The sequence below is a fragment of the Tupaia chinensis genome, unplaced genomic scaffold (assembly GCF_000334495.1).
Source record: "Tupaia chinensis unplaced genomic scaffold, TupChi_1.0 Scaffold000251_1, whole genome shotgun sequence".
Lineage (NCBI taxonomy): Eukaryota > Metazoa > Chordata > Mammalia > Scandentia > Tupaiidae > Tupaia > Tupaia belangeri.
In genome coordinates this window covers 3,618,216-3,631,291 of record NW_006159731.1, presented here as the reverse complement: position 1 = coordinate 3,631,291, position 13,076 = coordinate 3,618,216, and the positions used below count along the sequence as shown (strand labels likewise).

General features: G+C 41.9%; 1 long non-coding RNA gene across 1 annotated transcript in view; it reads right to left on the bottom strand.

The window, feature by feature from the left end:
- Positions 1 to 13,076, bottom strand: part of LOC102470558 (uncharacterized) — a 21,794-nt gene that overhangs the window by 5,835 nt on the left and 2,883 nt on the right. The window contains exon 2 of the long non-coding RNA XR_334625.1: positions 12,355 to 12,494. This is a non-coding gene — a long non-coding RNA (uncharacterized LOC102470558). The remainder of the gene's footprint in view (positions 1 to 12,354; positions 12,495 to 13,076) is intronic.

Sequence of the window (13,076 nt, the reverse complement as noted above, 5' to 3'; positions counted from 1 at the left end):
CTGTCTTGTCCCTGGTGCTTCACTTTCCTTCCCTCACTCTCCTATAAATGGTCCCTTCAGGTAACAGAATTCTACTTCCTGACAGAACTCTGATTGCTTGACATTTTAAATGATTAAGAAAAAATTGGGACAGGTTGGTGTATAGTGGTAAAACATGATGGTCTAAGGGGCAGACCCACCGGGGAGGTTCTGGGTTCATGTCCAGAGACCTCCCTGAGCACCTCGGTTCAGGAATGGCTGAAACTTGGGGTGTACCATAACATCATTTCTTTCTGTCTCTGTCTTTTTTTTTTTTTTTACAGAGATTTTTGCTGTAAGGCACATGTGCTTGCCAAGGAAACCGAGACAGTGAGGAATTACTCTGCAGGGGAAGTAGCCATGTTGCACTCTCTCCTCTTGAGATTTAGGGCATGCATGCCTACGTATCCAGTAGGAGTTTTAAGCAGTCAGGTCTGAGACTTGAATTGCAGTTGACTACAGGGGAGTCCAGTGACATAACCATTATGCCATCTGCTCTGTCTGTCTAGGTCATGGAAGAAATAAACAGAAGGAAAAGAAGAAAGTAAAGAGGGAAGGAAGAGAGAGAGAGAAAAGGAGAAAAAATAAAATAAAGAACAAGGAAAGAAAGAAAGAAAAAGAATGAGTCTATTACTTTCCTTTGCTACCAGGCATTATGTGATTTGCTGTGGACTATTCACTATTCCAACAGAGATCAACTATTTTATAATTTAACCATTCCTTTGCAGCTTTTGGTTGGGGCTTTTGGTCCAGACCTTACTCTCAAATTAGAATAATTCAGTAAGGACCTCTTTGTAAAGAGACTACTTACAAAGGACAGGCTGGGCTCTAGCAGTTGTAAAGCAGGGTTCAGTACCCTGAGGCAGCAGTGTGGAGTTCTGCCTCCTAGGCCTGAAAAGATGAGAGGAGGAAGTGTTCCCCAGATCAAAAAGTTGGATAGAGGAGACCACCAGTCGTGACACTTACAAGAGGGACACAACAGTCCAGTCTCAGTGACCTTTCAGAAAGGGAGTCAGGAGAAAAATACTTCTCCCTCCAGTCTCCTCTCAGGGCCCAGCATCCTCTGGACCAGGTGGCCAGCGGGCCTGAGAAACCTCTTGGTACAGTTCAACAGCCTCCCAGGGCAGAGGGCAGGGCTGAGGAGAGTGGGAGGTGACTCCTGAGAGGCAAGGGGAAGACCCAACATCCAATCAAATCAGTCCTAATTCTCTCTGATGTAGAGCCTGAGATAGGGATTGGAGGACTGATGCTTTATTTGGGAAATGTGAGCCCAGGATGGTGAAAGTGAGGAAACAAGAGAAACAAAACAAAAAAGAAAGAACAAAAAGAAAAATAATACAAGGGGAAAGCAAAGAGTGATGCTGAGGTGTGTGGCCATGTTTGAGCTCCAAAGAGACTTGGCAGGGAGGGTGGCTGAGCAGGTGCACCTGCTCCAGGGAGAAGTTCTCTGCAGGGAGAAGTCTAATCTTAAGGCAGTGGACAGGGGAATCAAAGAGAGGAAATGTGTGTGCCCTGTGCCCTAGCAGTCCCGTATCCCATGGTCAAGGTCCGAGGGAATAGACTTCCTACACTCTGGCTGGTATCATCCAACCCCTTTGCGACTGCTCAGGGAACCACACTCTCTCACAGAGTGACATGTCATCGTGCTGGGAACAGGAGGACGACCCAACGTGGGTAGGGCACAGGGTGGACAGTGGAGGCTCGGGGCTTCAATCTTGACTCCAGCCACCTTAGGAAGCTTGGCAAAGGTGTTGGCGAAGGTGGCAGCAGCATGATCTAGGGGGCAGGCACTACCTTCAGAAATAAAGTAGTGGGGAAGAAGGTGCAAGCGTTTCTATCCCCCATAGCCTCAAGTACAGAACTTCAGGAAGGGGACACCAGGCAAAGCAGGCAGCGTTCCAACATCTATTGCCTCTCTGCCTGCGCTGCCTCCAGTTGTACAGACCCTCACAGGTTTGTCGTTCTGCTCAGGTGCAAAGTCAGTCCTCTCAAACTTCTCCAGAATTTTTCTTTTCTTGTGAATTATGAACCAAAATTATTCATGTATCTATTTAGTCAGTTATTTGGCATGCATTTATTCATGCATGCAGTTATTCATTTAGTCACTCATTCATTGATTCATTGCTATCTGCTTCTTATCCTGAAATCCGTGAAGATCTTGAAGACTTTGGTTTCCATTAACAGCGCCCTCCTTCTGCCAAAATCCAAATTGCACTGAGGTCCTGAAATTGCCTATGACCCATTTCTCACCTGCTTGCACTCTAAGTTAGATGCCTAGCACTGGAAGTCTTACATGGAAAATAAAACAAAACAGAAATGAAAGAGAGGAAACAGCATGCTCTCCAGCTAGCTCTCCTCATCACCCTTCCTGTCAACATAGCACAGCATGCCACATAGAAAGAACCATATCTCAGGGCCAGCAGTTGGCACAATGGCTATGTCGCTGGACTCCCATGTAGTTGACTATGGTTTGAGTCTCAGACCCAGTGGCTTAAACTCATGCCAGACATGTATACATGGTGCGTGCCCAAGATCCCGAGAGGAGAATGGAGGAGAAGGGATTGCAGCATGGCCATCCCCCTTGGGGGGTGATTTCTCGCTTTCTGACTCTGTCTCTCTCTGTCTTTCTGGTGAACACACATGCCCTGTAGTAAAAACCTCTCAAAAAAAAAAAAAGTAATGGCATAAAATCTCAGGCTAAAAAAAGTCACGTTATTTGCTCAGTCTTAACAAAAATCTGTTTTTCACTAATGATCACTGTTCTCTTCAACGGTTGAAGTGAAGAATCAAAATACTGGTACATGTACTAATTTATAGTTCAAATATTACTTTTTAAGACAACTAATTTAGCATCTGAATGGATCAAATGCCCTCCCACCCCCAGAAAATACCACAGATAGTATTTTAAATTTGAAAAACAAATGATTCTAAGTAACATGATTATCTTTCTTGTGTTGTTTAATACACTAAAGTGTGTGTGTGTACAAATATAATCCTGTTTATGATAAAGTTTTCTAACCAAGGACAAAGATAAAGTATATACAGTGTGGTAAAATAAAGTGGTCTAATGGTTTATATGACACCATTCTTTGTCATTTGTTTTCAAATTATCTATGTCTTCCTATTTTCTTTTTCTGATGATAACTACAAATATATAGACTGATATTTTTAAATCTCTGAGAATGAGCAGTTCATAATTAGAGTTTAAACCCATTTTTAAAACTTCTGTTCCATTTTTTCCTTTGTATATTTCCATGTCTTATTATAAGCTTATGTAATTATAAATTTATATAGTTAATAGCTTAAAATTGCAATTTCAATTGCAATTGGGTTATTTCTTATATTAGTATATTGAAACAATTTACTGCTATTTAGTGCATTTAACCTGAAATTTTGTTTTGCCTGAAAATACCATTTTTTTTTTGAGAAGTTTTTGCTATAGGGCACATGCACTCGCCAGACAGAGAGAGACAGAGAGACAGAAAGCAAGAAATAACCCCCCAGGGAGGATGGCCATGCCACAATCCCTTCTCCTCCATTCTCCTCTCAGGATCTTGGGCCCACACGCACATGCGCCTGGCGTGAGTTTAAGCCACCGAGTCCAGGACTGGAACTGCAGTCGACTACATGGGAGTCCAGTGACATAGCCATTACACTAACTGTTGGTCCCAGCATCATGTATTTTTATATAGTCAATGTAGTTTTAAGTATGCCTCTTAGAAATAGTAGCATACAGCTAGATTTTAAAAAATACAATCAGATAATCTTCCTTTTAGTAGATCAGTTTAATTCATTTACTTATTGGAACTAAATATTTAAATTTCATTTTTATTTCATGTTTTGTGTTCTCATGCTTTTCTTTCCCTTCCTTCTTTTCAGATTTTCTATGGTTGTTTCCTTTTTTTTTTTCCTTCTATTAGTCTTTAAAATAGTAAGTTAAACATTGCCTGAGATTTCATAGCTTATTACATGTGTGTGTGTGTGTGTGTGTGTGTGTGTATAGTTTATTTAAAATTTATTCATTTATCTCTTCCATGAGAGAGAGACAGCAGCCCCATCCAGTCCTAATGCAGTGATCTATTCCCAGCTTCAGCCACCACCAGATCTCGGGTGGAATGTGCCTTGTGTACTTAGGGACCAAGACTTGAACTGGTAACCTTACCATGTGGGATTGCCTTGCAGAGCATTGTGTTTTATTGCTACACCACTGTCTGGCCCCAGGTCAATATGTATTTTTAAAAGAAAACAACGAATGTATAAACATTTAACAATATTTAATTATTCAGTATTTCTATTCTCCTGAGCATGACTAAAGACTTTTGTGTCCTTACTACCCATTGAACAATCTCCCTCATTTTGTTGCTTTTGTTAATTATGTTTTACCTTTAAATATTGACTATTAAAATCTCAATATTTAAAACAAAAAAATGAATTTCTGTGCTTACCATTGCTTTTTGTTTTTCATAGCTTATCTCTGAGTTTCTTTCTCTGCTTAAGGTAACTTGTTATCTGGGCGAGGCTCTGTATCAGGAAAAGTCTGTCTTTACGCTGCTTCACTTCTTTTTTTTTTTTTAATTACCAGAGGGTGCATGTGTTTACTAGAGAGAGACAGAAAGAGGGAGAGAGAAAGGGAGGGAGAAAGCACTCCCCAGTAGGGTGTGGTCACGTCGCAATCCCTTCTCCCTCTCTCTGTCCTGTCAGGATTTGGGACACCCACGCACACATGCCCAGCATATTTCTCAAGCCTCTGGGGCCAGAACGTGAGCCACAGTCTGCCAGGTGGGATCTGGGCTCCCTTACCCTCTAGATCGCACGGCTGGCTCTATACTCTTACTCTTCAGCGATACATTCAGTGATACAGAGCAAGATATGAAATTCCAGATGAACAGCAACCTCACCTCAGCACTGGGAGGACACTTGGTCCATTTTCTTCTGGACTTATAAAAACAGTGTGATTGTTCCTTTGTGTATCATCTGCCTTTTTTTCTCTGGCCGTTATTAAGAATTTTAAAATTTATCGGTGACATTCTGTAGTTTCTCTAGGACGCATCTAGTTTGAATCTGAATTTGTTTGTGCTACTAAATATGCAGTCAGAAAGTATGATATACTTTTTTTTTGGGAGAGATTTTTGCTAGAGGGCGTGTGCGCTTGCCAGACAGACAGAGAGAGACATAGAGACAGAAAGCGAGAAATCTCCCCCCAGGAGGGATGGTCACGCCACAATCCCTTTTCCTCCTTTCTCCTCTCGGGATCTTGGGCCCACACACACACACACACACGCCCGGCGTGAGTTTTAAGCCACCGGGTCCGGGATGCGAACCGCGGTCGACTACGTGGGAGTCCAGCAACATAGCCATTACGCTAACTGCTGGTTCCCTACCTTTTAAAAGACTTGGACATGTCATGGCTATTACTTCTTCACATATTCTCCACTGATCTTCAATCCCTTCTCCTAGAACTCTTACAGAAAAAAAAGGTCGAAGCTTCCAAAAGTTGTTGGTCAAGCTGGTACATGGACATGCACGCACACGCCCCTGAAGTGTTTCTCAAGCTTCTGGGGCCAGAATTTGAACTGCAGCCCGTCACGTGGGATCCAGCTCCCTATACACAACACTGATCCACTGTGCTACGAGCCAGCCCTAGAAAGCTATTGTTTTGTTTCTTAGTTTCTTATTCTTTTTAAATGAACATTATCCCTTTATATAATTATTTGAACATCATAAATATAATTACTTTTAGAGTTTATAGAATTTTTCATACATTACTTTCATCTGAACAGAATATAAGTTCTAGATATGCACTTCCTTTCTTTCTCTTTTTCTTTCTTTTTTTAAGTTTTTTTTTTTTTTGTTTTTGTTTTTTTTTTTGCCATAGGGTGCATGTACTTCCTGGAGAGAAAGAGAGGAAAAGTGAGAAATCACCCCTCCAGGAGGAGATGGCCATACCACTATCCCTTCTCCTCCATTTTCCTCTCAGGATTTTGGGCATGCATGCACACGTGCCCAGTGTAATTTTCTAGCCACCAAGTCTGGGACTTGAACACAGTCAACCATGTGGGAGCCCAGCACTTTAACCAGTACACCACCTGCTGGTCCTGGTATGGGCTTTCTTAATGTTCTTAGCATTAAATTTCTCCAAGTGCTTAGGATTTGGGTTTTTAGGCATATTTTGTATAAGAGTGTAGCTGTCACCCTGTGGTCCCCACCCCATAATTAGGTTCCCTACCAAAATGTTTTGCTAATGCCTTGCCTTAGTCCTTTGTGTTTTAGAAATCCCTGCCTCAAAGTGGCCTTGTGACTATTGCAGATTCGTGGTGACGTTTTTCTTTCTCCTGAGGTAGTTTCACCCCTGTTTTCTGGGCAGGAAAGTCTCTGTGCACCACAGCTTCCGGTCTCCCACAGTGAAACTAGTTACTGTTCCCTGAAGTCTTTGGCTTGTCTTAATGTGAAAAACTTAGACTTCCCTGCCACTGCCTTACGCATACAGCGTAACCCATTGCTGTCTGTGTCTATTTTGTTTGAGTCCACAGAGTTGTTTTTGAGACTGGCTGTATTCTTTTTGGTTTTCTTTTCTGTTTTATTTATCATTGCCAAGTATAAGAAAAGCATAGCGTCTCACTAAATTCTAAATTTTCTTTCAGAATATAGTATGGCAAGGCACGGGCTAGATGTAGAAATTAAGTTTCTAGCAAGAAATACAGTTAAGTTAGAATTTTGTTGAACCCTTCCCTCCTCGTTGCAAAGTTGTCTGCCATCTCTGTGGCTAAAGTTAGCTTTTCTCCCTTCCCCCTTCCTCACTTCCCACCTCTGTAAAATAGACTAGTGCAGCTGCATTTCATGCTTGAGATTTCTTTTCCAGAAACCATCTCAAACTTTTCTCATTGCTGTTGCAGGGCCACTGGACAAAATGACATTTTTGTTTTCATTCTTTTGTGATTACACTCATTTTGAACAGGGTAACACAGATTCACAGTGCAAATACAAACCACATTTAGTATCAAGAGAAAGAAGATGAAAGGTCTTCAGAAGTATCGATATAACTCCTTTCCTTATTGTTTCCAAATGAGTGTAGAGGTGTGGTGGGTGAAAGGTGGCCTATTGATGAGAGAGTAGCAATTTTTTTTAAGAGAGATTTCTTACCATAGGATACATGCATTTGCCAGCGAGACAGAGAGAGACGGAGAGATAGAAAGTGAGATATCACCCCCCAGGGGATACCCTCCCACAATCCCTTCCCCTCCATTCTCTTCTCAGGATCTTGGGCACGCACACACTCATGCCTGGCCTGTTTCAAGCCACTGGGTCCAGGATGCAAACTGCAGTCAGCTTTGTGGGAGTCTGGTGATGTAACCATTCTGCCATCTGCTGGTCCTAAGAAAGTGGCAATTTGCCCTCCACTTGAATGTGGGCAGGGCTTGTGTCCCTGTATTTTATTTTTTTAAATTTAAGTTTACTTATATATTTATTCTAAAATAGGCAGAGAGAGAGGCATTCACTACAGGGTTTTCACACCTGCAGTCCACCCCTACACCAGCCTGGTTATCACAGGCAATGTGTGCACACCCAGCACATTCAGTAAGGCCCTGGGACATGAACCTGGGACCTTCCCATGTAGGTTCAGTTGTGTTACCACTACATCATCATTGGACCTCCTTATTTTCATCTTTGTCCAACAAAACGAGAAGAAAAAGGCACCATGTAACTTATGAAGCTGGGTTTGAAGCAATCTATAGCTTCTATGCTCACACACTCTCCTTAGTAAAATCCAGACAACATGGAGAAGTCCCTTAGAGAACCAGAGCCCTCTGAGTGGCAGCCCCAGCTGAGCCCCACTTGACAGCCAGCACAGCTACCAGCTACATGAATGGCCCCACCTTTGCCTTCAGATATGACCACATGGAGCAGGAAGACCACCCAGCTGAGCTCAGTTCATACACAGAATCATAAGAAAACAAATTATTGCCGTTATTTTAAGCCATTTGGGTGGTTTGTTCCCCCTAAAAGATGATCAAAACAAGACAATAAAAATGAAATCTAGTTACTTTGGCATCACATCAAAGCAAAGTGTATGATTAATTATCAGAGATAACTGCACTTATCTTTCAAACAAACAAAAATCCAAATCACCCTTCTTATATTATCTTCTAATACATATTGAGTTGCCATACTAGAGACTAAGTGGAATTTATTCATCCTTTTAAATTGAATCTACTTCAAAATATATCTGAATAAGGTAGTTTTTATATTAATATCCACCTCAACCCCCACCCTGGCGCCAGTTTACAAAGCTATTCATTACTATTTTTTTTTCCCATCGGAACTTTAGAATACTTGGGAGCTGCTCCACTAAATGTTAAATTATATTATAATGTCATAATCATTAAAACACTGTTAACATTGGGGCCAGCAGGTGGCATGGTGGTTAAGGGCACTGAACTCCCACATAGCCAACCATGGTTCAAGTCCTGGACCTGGTGGCTTCCTTTCTCATTTTCCCTCTCTCTTTCTCTCTCTCTCTCTGGTCAAATTGGAAAACAATAATAAATAAAGTTTTAAAAAGTTCTTTAAAAAAAACACTATTAACATAAAAATAAATCAATGGAGTAGAGTAGAAGACACTGATCAGAACGCCATTACATTGTAGAGTTCAGTTTAACAATGGTAGCATTTATAATAAATGAGAAATGATTCACCTAAGATAGCTATCTAGAAAAATTAAACTAAAATCTCATCCCTATTACATATCACGTATCAAAAATGAAAAACCCAACTACATATCAAAAGTAGATGTAAAAAAATATAATCCATAAGTATCCACTGTGCTGGGGATTTTCCATTCTCTCGCTTTCATCTTGGACCTCTGTCCACATCTCCATAAATAATCACTTTATTGTGTCCATTTTAATTTTTAAGTATTTATTTACTTACCAGAAGGTGTGTGTGCTTACCAGAGAAAGAGACAGAGAGGGAGACAGAAAAAGAGAAAACACCCCCCAATGAGGCATGGTCATGTCACAATCCCTTCTCCATTTCTCCACGCTGTTGGGGTTTGGGCACACAGGCACATGTGCTCAGTGTGTTTTCCAAGCCACCAGGTCAAACTATGCAGTCAGTCGTGTGGGATCTAGCTGCCCTACCCACCATACCACCAGCTGGCCCCAGAACTCTCCTCTTAATGCCAGTAAGTGAGCATATTTCCATGTCAATTTTTGTTTAGTATGATTTTAATGGCACCGTAGTACTCTCTAATTATGGAATGCCATAACTTATGGTATGAGGAGAATGTAGAATCAAAGAGTATTTTTTTAAATGCCAAAAGTGAATTATGATCGGGATTTTAGCCTTTCACTTTATATTCCATTGTAGATGCACAGAAAATAAATTATTTTATTATCAAGAGAGACACAGTACATACAGGCTTAAAATGTTCTATAAATGTAGCATTTAATAAATGATTGCCCAATGCCTTGAAATGCAGTCCTGGCTGTACCCATATAGGATGTCCCCACTTCACTGGAAAGCAAGTGGTTTTCCCCTTTGGTGAACATGTCCCACCTCTGTGGGGTTATTCCACAGTCATTAGAACCAGCACTCACAAGAGGCCACGGTTCTATTAAACAGGATAAGCGTGATGCCTTTTTTCTGAATCTCTAGCTGGCAGTGCATTGTGAATTATTTCCTGATTTGAACTGTAGCTGCAGCCCAGGACTCAAGTGCAGTTTATTTGCGAGGAAAATTAAATGTGCTACCTTGGCTGAATGCCAGAGGAGGAAGCGTAGCTCCTTTCCTCCCCTCCTGCTGGGTTTGACTAGATGGGACAGCCACCATGACGTCTGTGTGAGAGAAGCTGGGGTCCTGAGCTGCTGCCAGGTACAGACCATGCTCCTAAAACACTCTGCTCTTCAGAAGAGCAGAATTGGGGCCAGCAGGTAGTGTGATGGTTAAGGGTGCTTGACTCCCACATGACCGACTGTGGTTCGAGTCCTGGGACTGGTGGCTTGCTTTCTCACGTTCTCTTACATCTGTCCCTCTCTGATCAAATTAAAATATATAAGTAAATAAAGTTAAATAAAATAATTTTTTTTTAAAAAAAGGCAAAATGGCCTTGTGCTGGCTTTCTCTCTCTGAGCTCAGTATCTTCAATTCCCCAAGTAGCACTTCAAAGCCTTCAACAGCTCCACATGTCGAATTCTCTGTTACTATCGAATGAAGTACAATTCATTTCTTGTGAAACTCATTTCAATTTATCAGCAAGTAGGCTCTTTCGTTCCTAAGTTCATAAATCAACTTTATTTCAAATAGGACAAGGACAAAAATAACTGGATCTCCATGGACTCTGGTTTCATGGCAAAGACCAGAGTACTACAAAACACATACAGGTTGGGAACCAGCAGTTAGTGTAATGGCTATGTCACTGGACTCCCACGTGGTCGACTGTGGTTCGCGTCCCAGACCCGGTGGCTTAAAACCCACGCCGGGCACGTGTGCGTACGTGCCCGAGATCCTGAGAGGAGAATGGAGGAGAAGGGATTGTGGCATGACTATCCCCCCCTAGGGGGTGATTTCTCGCTTTCTGTCTCTATGTCTCTCTCTGTCTCTCTCTGTCTGGTGAGCGCCCTATAGAAAAAACCCCTAAAAAAAAAAAAAAAAACACATACAGGTTTACATTTATTAATGTTATAAAGGCAAACAATGGAAGAACAAAACGTAAGTTACAACTAACGAAGTGGAGAGGAGACAGAAAGGGACATGCTTAAATTTCTCTGTATTTACATGCACACATTTTAAATAATTTAAATGTAATAAGTGTTCATTTAAAAGGCCTTTTAAACATAATGGATGAATCATCATAGCTAAATGGCCTCTAGAGAGTATAAAAGGAGGATTAGAAGAGAAAGTAAACAACTTAAAATGAGTTTAAAGTAGTAACCAATTTTAAATTATTTCTTTAGAATTCGTGTTACTAAGTGCACGCATTATTTACTATAATGTATCACCAGTGCTCTGCCTCACTGAGAGAACTGTGAGCAGGCAGCCATCTGTAAGCCAAGAGAGAGCCCTCTCCGGAACCTGACCATGCTGATCTCAGTCAGACATGCCGGCGTTAGCCTGGTGTGAAAGAAAACTTCTGCCGTTTAAAGAAAAAAAGGTTGAACGTGAAATGAAACAATCCCTTAATCTCCACATCATAAATTTATTTAATCTTCAAGTTTTGAAAAATAGAAATTATGATAATATTAAGACCAGACTTTTAAAATGTAATATACTGTATAGAAAATGGCTGTAAAGGAAAAAGTTGATGATAATAAAGAAAAGAATTTGAGGTCCAGCAGGTGGCGCAGTGGTTAAGGTGTTGAACTCCCATATGGCTGACTGGGGCTGGAATCCTGGACTGGGAAGCAAAATTGGGACCTTCCCATATGGATTCAGTTATATTACCACTGTGCCACCACCTAGTCCTATGGTGATTTTTTTTTAAAAGAATTATTTTTTTTAACTTTTTTGATTTATTGATTTATCTTAATTTGACCAGCAAGGGACAGAGGGAGAGAGAGAGAGAGAAAGAAGAGAAAACAAACCACCAGGTCCGGAACCTACACCACGGTTGGCCATGTGAGAGTCCAATACCCTTAACCACCATGCCACCAGCCAGTCCCCCTGTGGTGATGTTTTTAAAAGTTACTTTAGCTGAATTTTACTATTTCCCCAGAAGCAGATTTTGGAGCAATCTTGAATTCACATGGGAGGGGAACTATTTTTTTTATTTTTGAGAGTTTTTCATTTTTTTTGCTATAGGGTGTGTGCACTCACCAGAAAGACAGAGAAAGACAGAGAGACAGAAAGCAAGAAATCAACCCCGGGGGGGATGGCCACACTGCAATTCCTTCTCCTCCATTCTCCTCTTGGGATCTTGGGCACGCACGCACATGCGCCCGGCATGAGTTTAAACCACTGGGTCTGGGATTCAAACTGCGGTTGACTACATGGGAGTCCAGCGACATAGCCATTATGCCAACTTCTGGTCCTGTGTTTTCCATCTATTCTCTTCCACAGATGCTGACGCCCCGAGGCTGTGGTCACTGGCACAAAGCCATGATGACAGCAACACCATCGCAGAGTGGAGCCAGTGGCACTGGTGAAAGTCAACCTCTCTGCCTGGGCTTCCTGTTCCTGTTGCTCAGGGTGTTAGTTCCCTGGGGCTGCTTTGAGGTGCCACAAACTGGGTGGCTTAAAGCCACAAAACATGCTCTCTCAGTCTGGAGGCTGGAAACGCAAAACTGGAGTGACAACGGTGTGGATTCCTCCTGAGGGCTCTGGGAAAAAGCTGCTCCTTACCTCTCTCCACACTTTGGTGAAGGACAGCAGCCATCGGCGTTCCTGGCCTATAGATACCATCGGTCCAAGCTGCCTCTGCGTGCGGCCATCTTCTGCTGTGTGTCTCCGAGTCTTTGCATGGTGACTCTCACCCTGTGATTCTGTTTTCTCATAAGGAGAAGGAGATATCAGTCATTTGGGATTTGAGCCCACCTCAAGCCTGACCTCATCTTTTTTTTTTCCCCTGTAGGGATTTTTTTCCTAAAGGGGTTTTTGCCTTAGGACATGTGTGCTTGGTGGGGTGGGGCATGCGACAACGACAGTGAGAGGGAAAGTGAGAAATCACCTCCCAGGAAGGATGGCCATGCCACAATCACTTCTCCATTTTCCTCCATTCTCTTTCCAGGATTTTGAGCATGTATGCACACATGCCTGCTAAGATTTGTAAGCCACCAGTTCAGGACTCAAACCACGGTCAGCTATGTGGGAGTCCAGCAACATAACCACTACACCATCTGCTGGCCCCAAGCCTGGGCTCATCTTTACTACATCTGCAAAGACCCTATTTCCAAATACGGTCACATTCACAGTACTTGGTTTATGACCTCAAACTTGTCTTTTTTGGGGGACATAATTCAACCCATGACACCCAGCAAAAGGCCAATTCAGTTTCTTAATAAAGTAATGGGTCTGGAGTCCTCTACTTTTTTTTTTTTTTTTTTTTTTGTGAGGTATTTTTTTTT